This window comes from Alosa sapidissima, chromosome 23, assembly GCF_018492685.1.
Source record: "Alosa sapidissima isolate fAloSap1 chromosome 23, fAloSap1.pri, whole genome shotgun sequence".
NCBI lineage: Eukaryota > Metazoa > Chordata > Actinopteri > Clupeiformes > Clupeidae > Alosa > Alosa sapidissima.
The window spans coordinates 20206639-20215961 of NC_055979.1; the positions used below are offsets into that span (position 1 = coordinate 20206639).

At 39.1% G+C, this 9323-nt stretch overlaps 1 long non-coding RNA gene across 1 annotated transcript; it reads right to left on the reverse strand.

Annotated features, from left to right (window-relative positions):
* Positions 1-979: 979 nt before the first annotated feature.
* On the reverse strand, positions 980-8431 carry LOC121698651. Its single transcript, XR_006026822.1, has 3 exons — positions 8222-8431; positions 2654-2659; positions 980-990 (listed from the first exon to the last, which is right to left on the reverse strand). It is a non-coding gene; the product is annotated as an uncharacterized LOC121698651 (long non-coding RNA).
* Positions 8432-9323: the final 892 nt, after the last annotated feature.

Genomic DNA, 9323 nt, shown 5'->3' on the forward strand with positions numbered 1-9323 from the left:
GCCAAAACATTAGGACTCTTTAGCATAGCATTTATTTCTCTGGTAGTAGTATTTATTGATGTAGTATTAACTATTTCCTAAGGTCTCCTCTGTTTTGTAGCTTGAATGTTATTCCTTTTTGGCAAGTCGTTTTGCTAAATGAATAAATGTGAATGTAAATTCTTCAGGCTTATTCACCCAACTTTGTTGATTTACTTGGAAGAGTCCATTAGATTGAAAAATGGGTTGCTTTGTCTGTGTACTGTAGGTGCTCATCCTGTCAAAGTCATCAGTACAAATCTACTGCTGTCATTTAACATTGATATATCTTATGAAATAATTCACCAGGACCTCTTTGTCAACTTGAAGATGATATTCTTAATTCAATTGATTTTAGTCTGCTTTTTATCTTTTTAAAGTAAGATGACTTTCATCTGAATTGTAATATAAGTAGTCACAGTGTATTAAGATAAAATATAAATGGAAGTGTTCACAGATTGACTATGAAATACTGCAACCTACTGGTGAGTATTTCACATGTCCCATCTAAAATAGAACGGTTTAGAACTACTCATTGAAATCTGTTGAGGAATGAGGTCTTGTGTTATATTATTGCACCACTGTACTCCATTGTATTACTAGCCAACAAAAGTCCTTTATATCAGAGCTCCTGCCTATCATAATTCACTTAGATAAGATTTTGCATGAATTGTCAGTTTCCATTAACACCTTTAACTGATGCATGCTAAATGCAAAACCAGAGCAATATTGTGTTCCAACGTCAGCTGCCTGTTGATAAAGATGCTGGTCTAGTGTCTAAGCATCACCCTGAAGACTGCTCTATGTGGCAATTCCATTTCGGAATAACCCTCACTCTAGGGCCCTAGCATCGTGTATTCTAAATGTTCTCTGTGTATATTTTTAAATAAACTTAGCTTATGCTTCAACTATTCCTGGCAAAACAAATTAATAAATAAGAAACAAAGCCACCATAACTGTTTTACATTGCACCTGCTTGAATGGAAATGTTGCAACTCAAAGGGGCCTCCCATCTATATTTAGAATGAGTGATTAGATTCCAACATATTTCAAAGACACCATATGACTGGACATAGCTATAACAACAGGAGTTGTTAGAGTTTACCGTCTTGTTTCAAATAAACTCAAGTAAACAAATTATTTTTTGCTGTTGTTGGCTAACTTCACCCTTCACTTCATATTCTATCTATGATTTTCTGTTGTTTTGTTGATAGCATTGCAGTCATGGTAACTTTGTTGACTATTATATTTCATTGTCATGGCTCTGTATTACTCAACTGTTAAATGGAGGTAACAGGACTTTGGTAATCACCACATTCAAATTCAACTGAGGAATATATTGAAAAACATGAAACTGGTCCCTTTCCCAAACTGAAGAGGCCTCCTTGAAAGACACTTCAAATAAGTGAGAAGACGGAAAGCTCTGGGGAGAGAGCTACAGAGGTCTGAGACGAGGACAAATGTTGAATACATTTAAACAAATTAGTCATTTTTAAGCCAGCCACACAAGTCTCGCATTTTCCACCTCCCTAAAAAAAAACCTTGATGTCCCTTGACCTTTTTTCTTGATAGGCAGGTATTTTCCAGCCAGGAGCATTGTAGACTGGATGGAATAAAGCCAAATGTAATGGAAAGCAAAACACATTTCCATACTTGTCTATCATTTTTTTAGAGTGCTTAACCTTATAGCAAAAGGAAAGATAAGAAAAGTCAATCTATTTCTAATCTTATGTAATCTTTCATTTGGATCTTGTGCGTCACTCTGTATGCAACTTCCCCTCCTCACCACATGGTGGCTCTCATTGCTAGTCAAAAACAGAAGACCACAGCAGAAGGGATTCAGTCCTGGTACAAAAAGTAGACCTTTTTTGCCGGTATGACAGTTAAAGTGAATGTTTATGAATGGAATAGATTACAATTACACAGTTTTCAATAGCGAAGTGGATTCTCTGCTGAGCTGACCATCCTTAATTCCTCTACTATCAGCTGCTATGGCTTGCTGTCCTTCCGTCCATCCACCCATCTGTCCTACATCTATGCAAGACACCCAATGCACTGTGCAGTGGGATTTCTATGCTTTCTTGTCCCCCATGCTTGAAGTGGAGAAAGATTTGTGGAAAAAAAGTGTCCAACACACATCCCCAACATATTTACAGCACACTGCCCCCCCCCCAATACACAGCACATTGTCTCATGACATATTGCACACTGCCCTCTCCCCACATACACAGCACACTATCTCATCTCCCTTGTCATCCCACCAACACACACACCAAGACCCCTGGCAGTTGGGTTAGCCCCTTGAGCCGTGGATCTGCCCAAGGTCTCTTCCTTAGTAAGGGAGTTTTTTCTTGCCCCTGTTGCTCTTGGGTGCTCCTTGTTGGTGCCCCCCCCCCAATCCCAATCCTCCCCCACCTTTCTTATGCAGCCCTTGCCACTTAATCTACTAAACCCCTCTTCTACTGCACTTTTTACCCCCCCCCCCCCCCCATAAATGCACAAATAAGGGAAGAATATATAATAAGGGAAGAATATATAATAAGGGAAGAATATAAAATAAGGGAAGAGGAGAGATAGACTTCTGCCTCTTCACCCCCTCCATGTTTGGTACTGTCTGTCCACTAGCCACTTGTACCACTGTCTTTATGCCTCACTGTTTGCGTGCTATATTAGCACATTAGCACATATGCATAACCCCCCCCCCTCCATGCCACAGCCGAACTGTGGCCACACTTATACATTTTCTTAAATAGTTAAATATATAGATATATAGACTACTTTACTTTATTTCTGCATTGTTGCACTGTTGACTTACTCATTTGCACTCCATGACCACTATCACCATTGCACTACCACCATGACACTCATTCACACAGAGCACCTTAGAGCACCTTACCATACCTTACTATGCACAGAGAATCACAGGCTCAGTCCCTGCCTCAGTCATTGCAAGCGCCTCTGATTTATTAATCACCACTATGTGGATACTGTTTTTAGAATTGATTTAGATTAAGTGTTAGTATAATTTGTATTTTTGTCATTTGTATTTTAGTATATTTTTATATATTGTATTAAGTGTTAGTATAATTTGTATTTTAGCATATTTAGCATATTCTTTATCTTCTACTGTCCTTACTGCTTAGTTGTGTTTTTATATTATATACTTTAATTACTCTTTCTGCTGTTAAAGAATGTGTTTGTGTTGTATGTATGCTGCTGAGACCTTGAATTTCCCTTGGGGATCAATAAAGTATCTATCTATCTATCTATCTATCTATCTATCTCTAAATAGGCTGACACCAGACATAATTTCACTGCATTTCTTACATCCAGTAACTATATGCATGTGACAAACTTTCTTGTATCCTTGAAACCATTTTCTCCAATCCAACAGATGGCAGCAGTGAGAATGAGTGAGTCCAAGGTATGTTTAAGGTAACTTAAATGCTTGAAGCCTTACGAATGTCTGTTACAGCTGGTCTGTAAAGTAGGCGTGTTGTGTAGTAGCCTGGTTGCAGCTGGCGGATCGCCGGGCATATCTAATGTCACTTCCGGTATGTCATTGCTGGTAGCATGTAGCCTTCTTCCTGCCATGCCAGTGAACTCATTCCCCTTCATGCAACACTGTGCAGATCTAGATGAAATTGATGCATGCTGGACTTAACACAACACATATTTTCATTGTGCAAAAATCCAGCATGCATCACTTTCAGCCAGATTTGCGCAGCACCGCATAAAGTTGAATGAGCCTAGTTCCACTCAAATGTCTAATCCTGGTCTAGCTGTTTATAATGCATCCTAGGGACCGGCCACTCCCACTTCAAAAGTTGTCATGTACTCCCAGGAGAGGACATTTGGTTATAGTGAGGTCAGGTGTGGAAAGGAAAGGATCTGATACAAAATGTCTGGATTTCTCTGGGTGACTTGCATGGAGGACATTTGCAAGGAAGCTCAAAAAGCTCCCCTATGACATGAGTTGCTATTTATATGCAATGCTGTTAGTATCAACTAATCTTAAGGATATGGGTTGTCATAAACCCATTTCGAGTTAATATTCAATAAAGTTAATGTGCCAGTGCACGTGTAATTGTAATGGAAACAGCAGCTACCACCTCCTGATGTTTCCCAGAGTATGTTGGGGTTAATGATGGCCTTAGCTTTGTGACGTTCTCCGGAAGAGTCCCACCCAGCAGACAAACGCTAAACTCCCACACTCTCATCTTTCATCTGGACCGCTGCCACTCGCGCCGTGGGGGAGGGACTTCAGAGAGTCTTTTCTCCCTCCATGCTTGAGTCCTGGGACATTGCCATAGTGACCCGTTGGGTGGCTCTCATAAAGACGGAGGGATGGATGGGGATCATTCATGGCATGAGGTTTTTTTTCTCCCCTGGAGAGAAAATCTTTAGATGTATTTCATAAAAATGATAAATGAAGCGAAGCAATCCAGCATTGTTATGTAATAAGTGGTAAAATTAAAATTTCAATGAATAAAAATCCCTTTTAAGTAGTATGTCACATGACTTTTTGATTTTACCACACAGGAAGATTTCCCAGGCAGCACCTATTGACAGAACCTCCTATTGTTTAATCAAACTTGTAGGCTGCATATCTATTTACAATATTACAGAACTTCATATTGTTTAATCAAACTTGTAGGCTGCATATCTATTTACAATATTACAGAACTTCATATTGTTTAATCAAACTTGTAGGCTGCATATCTATTACAATATTACAGAACTTCATATTGTTTAATCAAACTTGTAGGCTGCATATCTATTACAATATTACAGAACTTCATATTGTTTAATCAAACTTGTAGGCTGCATATCTATTACAATATTACAAAGCAACAAATGGTGCAAATGGCTCACAGTCGCATAAAATATTTTCTAATAATGAATGAACACTTCCGCCTTCATGTGGGTTCAAATTCTCAACCAACTTATTGTTTCCTGACAAAATGGCGCAGAGAAAGAGCTCGCTAGAGGCAATGTGTTAGATATTGGAAACTGAGCTAAGCTCTCTCTTGAAATGTTTGGACCCTCTAGCACGACCACAGAGAACCACAAAGGAGATTTGCTCCTGCGGCCTGCACCACTGGACTGTCTGGCAGCGGCTGCATGGTCCAGTAGGACTGCCTAGCATACTAATGACTTCGGTCTCCAGGACTAGAGGGCAGTCCCACTTTTCATGTTCAGACTGAATTAGGACGTATTCAGCACTCCAACTCCAGTTTGTTTAGATGAGTGGGAGGGAGGGAGGGACAAAGGGGGGAGAGGGGGTGAAAAGAAAATTGGTCAAATGTTCTTATACTTGATTTAGCATACCCCCCCATATGGCTTCTGATGGTTATTGCTTTTTGATGTTTTGCTGATTTTTATCATTTGTATGTCTCACAGCAACCTAATTAGCAGCTGTTGTGCTTATGAACCGCTAAGCTAAAGTTAAAGGAGGAGTTTGGTATTCTTCAGCCTATACACTCTCAAAAAGGATGTGTTGGAAATAACACATTGATGTTATTAGGTAAGGACAACACAGTTTGTAGGCTCAAAAAATCATCATTTGTGCAAAGTCATTGCATAATTTTGAAGAATACCTAACTTTAAATTAAATTGTTTTCATTTAAATGTTCTTAGCTGACAGATTGCTTTACTGATGGATATTGAATATTAGCAGATTATCACAATTACATCATGCTTACAGACTCAAAACAGTGCATACAGTGCATATGGATGTAAAATTGACACATCTATACAGTACATCATGAAACGGAAGTGTTTATTGTATGGCTTGCTCCCTCAACACATTATAGCTCTTTCAGTGGTCATTCTCTGTTTCAGTACTGGTGTGTGACTTTCATTTACTCAGAAACTCATATAGGTGAGAGAAAAGGGGCAGGCAGTGAGGTCATTTTGACCGTTTAAATGTTCCTGATGTTTTGTGTTGGTTTGAAAAAGAGGCCTTTCTGTTCACCTCTGGACCTAGGGGGAGACCTATAGAAAGGTTATTGGCATGACAAATTTGTCAAGGGATCGCATAGAAATTGCCTGGTAAAGTTCTTTCACAGAAAGGCAATGGTGGGCTGGCTCTGAAAGTACGTATGCCCTCCACTTGAATGAAAGATTATCATTTGTGGGGAAACTAGTCAAATTAGTCAGAGATCCCAAGGGAAAACAAGTGGGGTGCCTTGAATGTTTTATATTTCACTTCATATTTTAAAGTGGAGGAGTGGGTTAAATCATCACAAATTAATTCTCTCTAACTATTCACTTTAAAATAAATCAGGAAATAAATAAAACATGAATTTAACCAGCATTGTTAAAAGATCTCAATGGCCTGGGAATTTGTTAAGTAGGCCAAAAGCTCTGAGCATTTTCCACAGAAAGCACTTTCAGGTTGAGGCAGAAACATGCATTTCAGTGAACTGTATCTGTTACTTGTAGGCCTATAGATTTTGTTTAGTTTGTTTTGTCTGTTAATTGTTGGAGAACGAACCATATGTTTTCCTCTACAAAGTAATAACAGTACTTGTTCTAGTCAGATGTTTTAGCTCTACATCCTGATTGATTCATAACACTACACAATTCATTGTCTTGAAGACATCTATGATGATACATCATTAGTAGACATTTCAATTTTTTTATTTCATTCTTTCATTATAGATGTATTTATTCATTCATTATACATTCATTCATATGCCCTACCTTATCACCACCTAAATACATGGTCCACTTTGAAGGGTATTCCTCTCCAATTATAAATGTTAGCTCTTGGGACTTTATTCTCCACACTGTCAAATTACTTATTACATCATTACATTTTACATGCTGTTAAAGGTGCTCTAAGCGATACCACACGTTTTTTAGGCTAAAACATTTTATGTCACTTACTGCAAACATCACCTAACCAACCGCTAACTGTCTGTGTCCTGCACTGTAAAAAACGCGATCTCTGTGGACAGCCCAGGCTCCAAAAACGGCAACAAAAACAACCTGGGCAAACCTAGCCCATAAAAACATAATAAACTGTTCCAGCAAATCACAGACGAGATGTTTCAATTGGACAGAGCAGCACTGGAGGGAGGGGGAGGAAGTAGCGAGCTAGCTCTCTGTTTTGTTTAAAAGTCAACAGAAGTGATGTTACCCAGCATCGCTTAGAGCACCTTTAAGGATGACATCTGTTCCACATTATTTCACGTTTAATGTACGTATTTTCCATGTGTTGTGTTGCTGTCTTACACTACCTAAAACACATTACGCCACTGACCAAGAGAAACCAGGGGTCCGTTGCACAAAAGCAGAATTAAGACATCCGGGATAAGTTACTGAGCTGCGCTCAATGAATCCAAAACAAGAGCGTACAGGCTTAATTGGTTGCACAACGAGCAAGCCAGGATGAGCAGACACGGATTCACCAAGCCAGGTGAAACCTATCCTGGATAAGTGCGCGCTCACGGCTCCCTCAAATAGACCCCGCCACCGATCACAGATTCACTGATTCACCATGGCAACTAGAGGGGCTTCATTGCTTCTTCTACGGTGTGAAGTAGGTAGCGATAGCCTTTTCACCACAGCAACAAACAGCAACACCTCTGTTTAGGAGAATATTGCAACTAGTGCCGCGACCACCACGCGCAAACGCAAAATGGTTAGGCACTACCGTGACGTCACATTGTCGCATGACAGGTCGGGAATGGCGAGTATGTAAAAGTTATTTAATGATCACAAACGTTTAAATAATGACAGTGGGTCTAGGTATATGTGATAACAATGTGTAGTGGGCAGTGGAATAACTATTGGTTTCCGTTTGTGGTGACTGCTGACTGAGATAAGGGATGAGATTAAATAGATCCTGGAATTTAGCCTGGTCTGGAGCAGGCTAGCTCCACAGAATAAATCACCATGGTAACTTATACCATAACATATCCTGCTGCCCCCTATCCCGCTTTTGTGCAACTGGATCACGGATAAATTGAGCCAGGATAACCAAGATATCCCGGCTTAATCCCTTATCCTAGTTTTGTGCAATAGGCCCCTGGTCAGAAGTCCATGGCGAGTTGTTTATGTTATTTAAAGAGCGCATTATCAACAGTTATATGGGCGGGTGCACAATGCATCTTTCTATCATCCATGAACGTGCACCAGTGCACATCCATGCAAAGCATTACAAATTACACGATTACAATGGGATCATATGAACAACTCGCCATGGACTTCTGACCAGGTTTCTCTTGGTAAGTGGCGTAATGCATTTTCGGTAGTGTATGATTTTTAGACAATGCGCCGGACCACTCCCTAGGTTGTTCATTGCCACACCTCCTGGCACATTGTTTAAAAATGAGACGTGCAAAATACGAAAATAAACTTTGCGCGGGGTGGAAAATGAGTTTTCCGCCATGCGCCAGGGTGGAAAATAGGGGCCATGAGAGTGTTCCAGCAGCCATTTAGTAAACATAAAGCACAAGATTTACATATAAACCACAAGACACAACCTGAAGTAGGCATACACTGAAAAAACTGATTATCTAATAAAATCTAACCAAGTGTCTAGTTGATATTGCTTTCAGTATAAAGAGACTTACCAAGTGCTTTCTCGTAAAATCATTTAACTTAATTTAAGAAGAATTTGACTTATTATAAGATGTCTCATCCTGAAAACAAGCAAATTTCTCTACCAGTGTGTTAAACAAATTTGTTCGAAAATCAAGCAGATTTGTTTGCCAGTGCGTAGAGCAAATATTTCTTGATAAGACTGAAAATAAGTCTTCTTAAATTAAGTCAAAATGATATTTCGAGAAAGCGCAAGATAAGTCTCTTCATACTAAAAACAATACCAAATAGATTTGTTTTATCTTAATATTAGATTAACAACACTTGGCTAGATTTTATTTTTTGCAGTGTAGTACAACCAAGATACATGTGCAGATTTAAACTGTTACTGTCAAATAAATAAATAAATAAATAAATAAATAAATAAATAAATAAATAGAAAATGAATGAGGGACTGAAACAATTGAACACTATTTAAACAAATTAGCAGTAAAACTATCCAGATGTTCATGTTGATTAGAAAGTGACTACATGGTCCTCTATCTGTAGTACAAATCTCCCATGCGCAACCAGTGATGGTTGTCGTAACTACTTTAAGAGCATGGGAATTGACTTGCTAAATTTAGTCTCTCCAGTTCATTCTCAAACTAATTTACAGGCAAACAGTGATGTACTGTCCTTTTATTGTTGAGGATAGCACGGCGGAGGGAAGCCCCAGGCTCTTTTTGTCAGAAGTGGAGGTAAGATTCAAT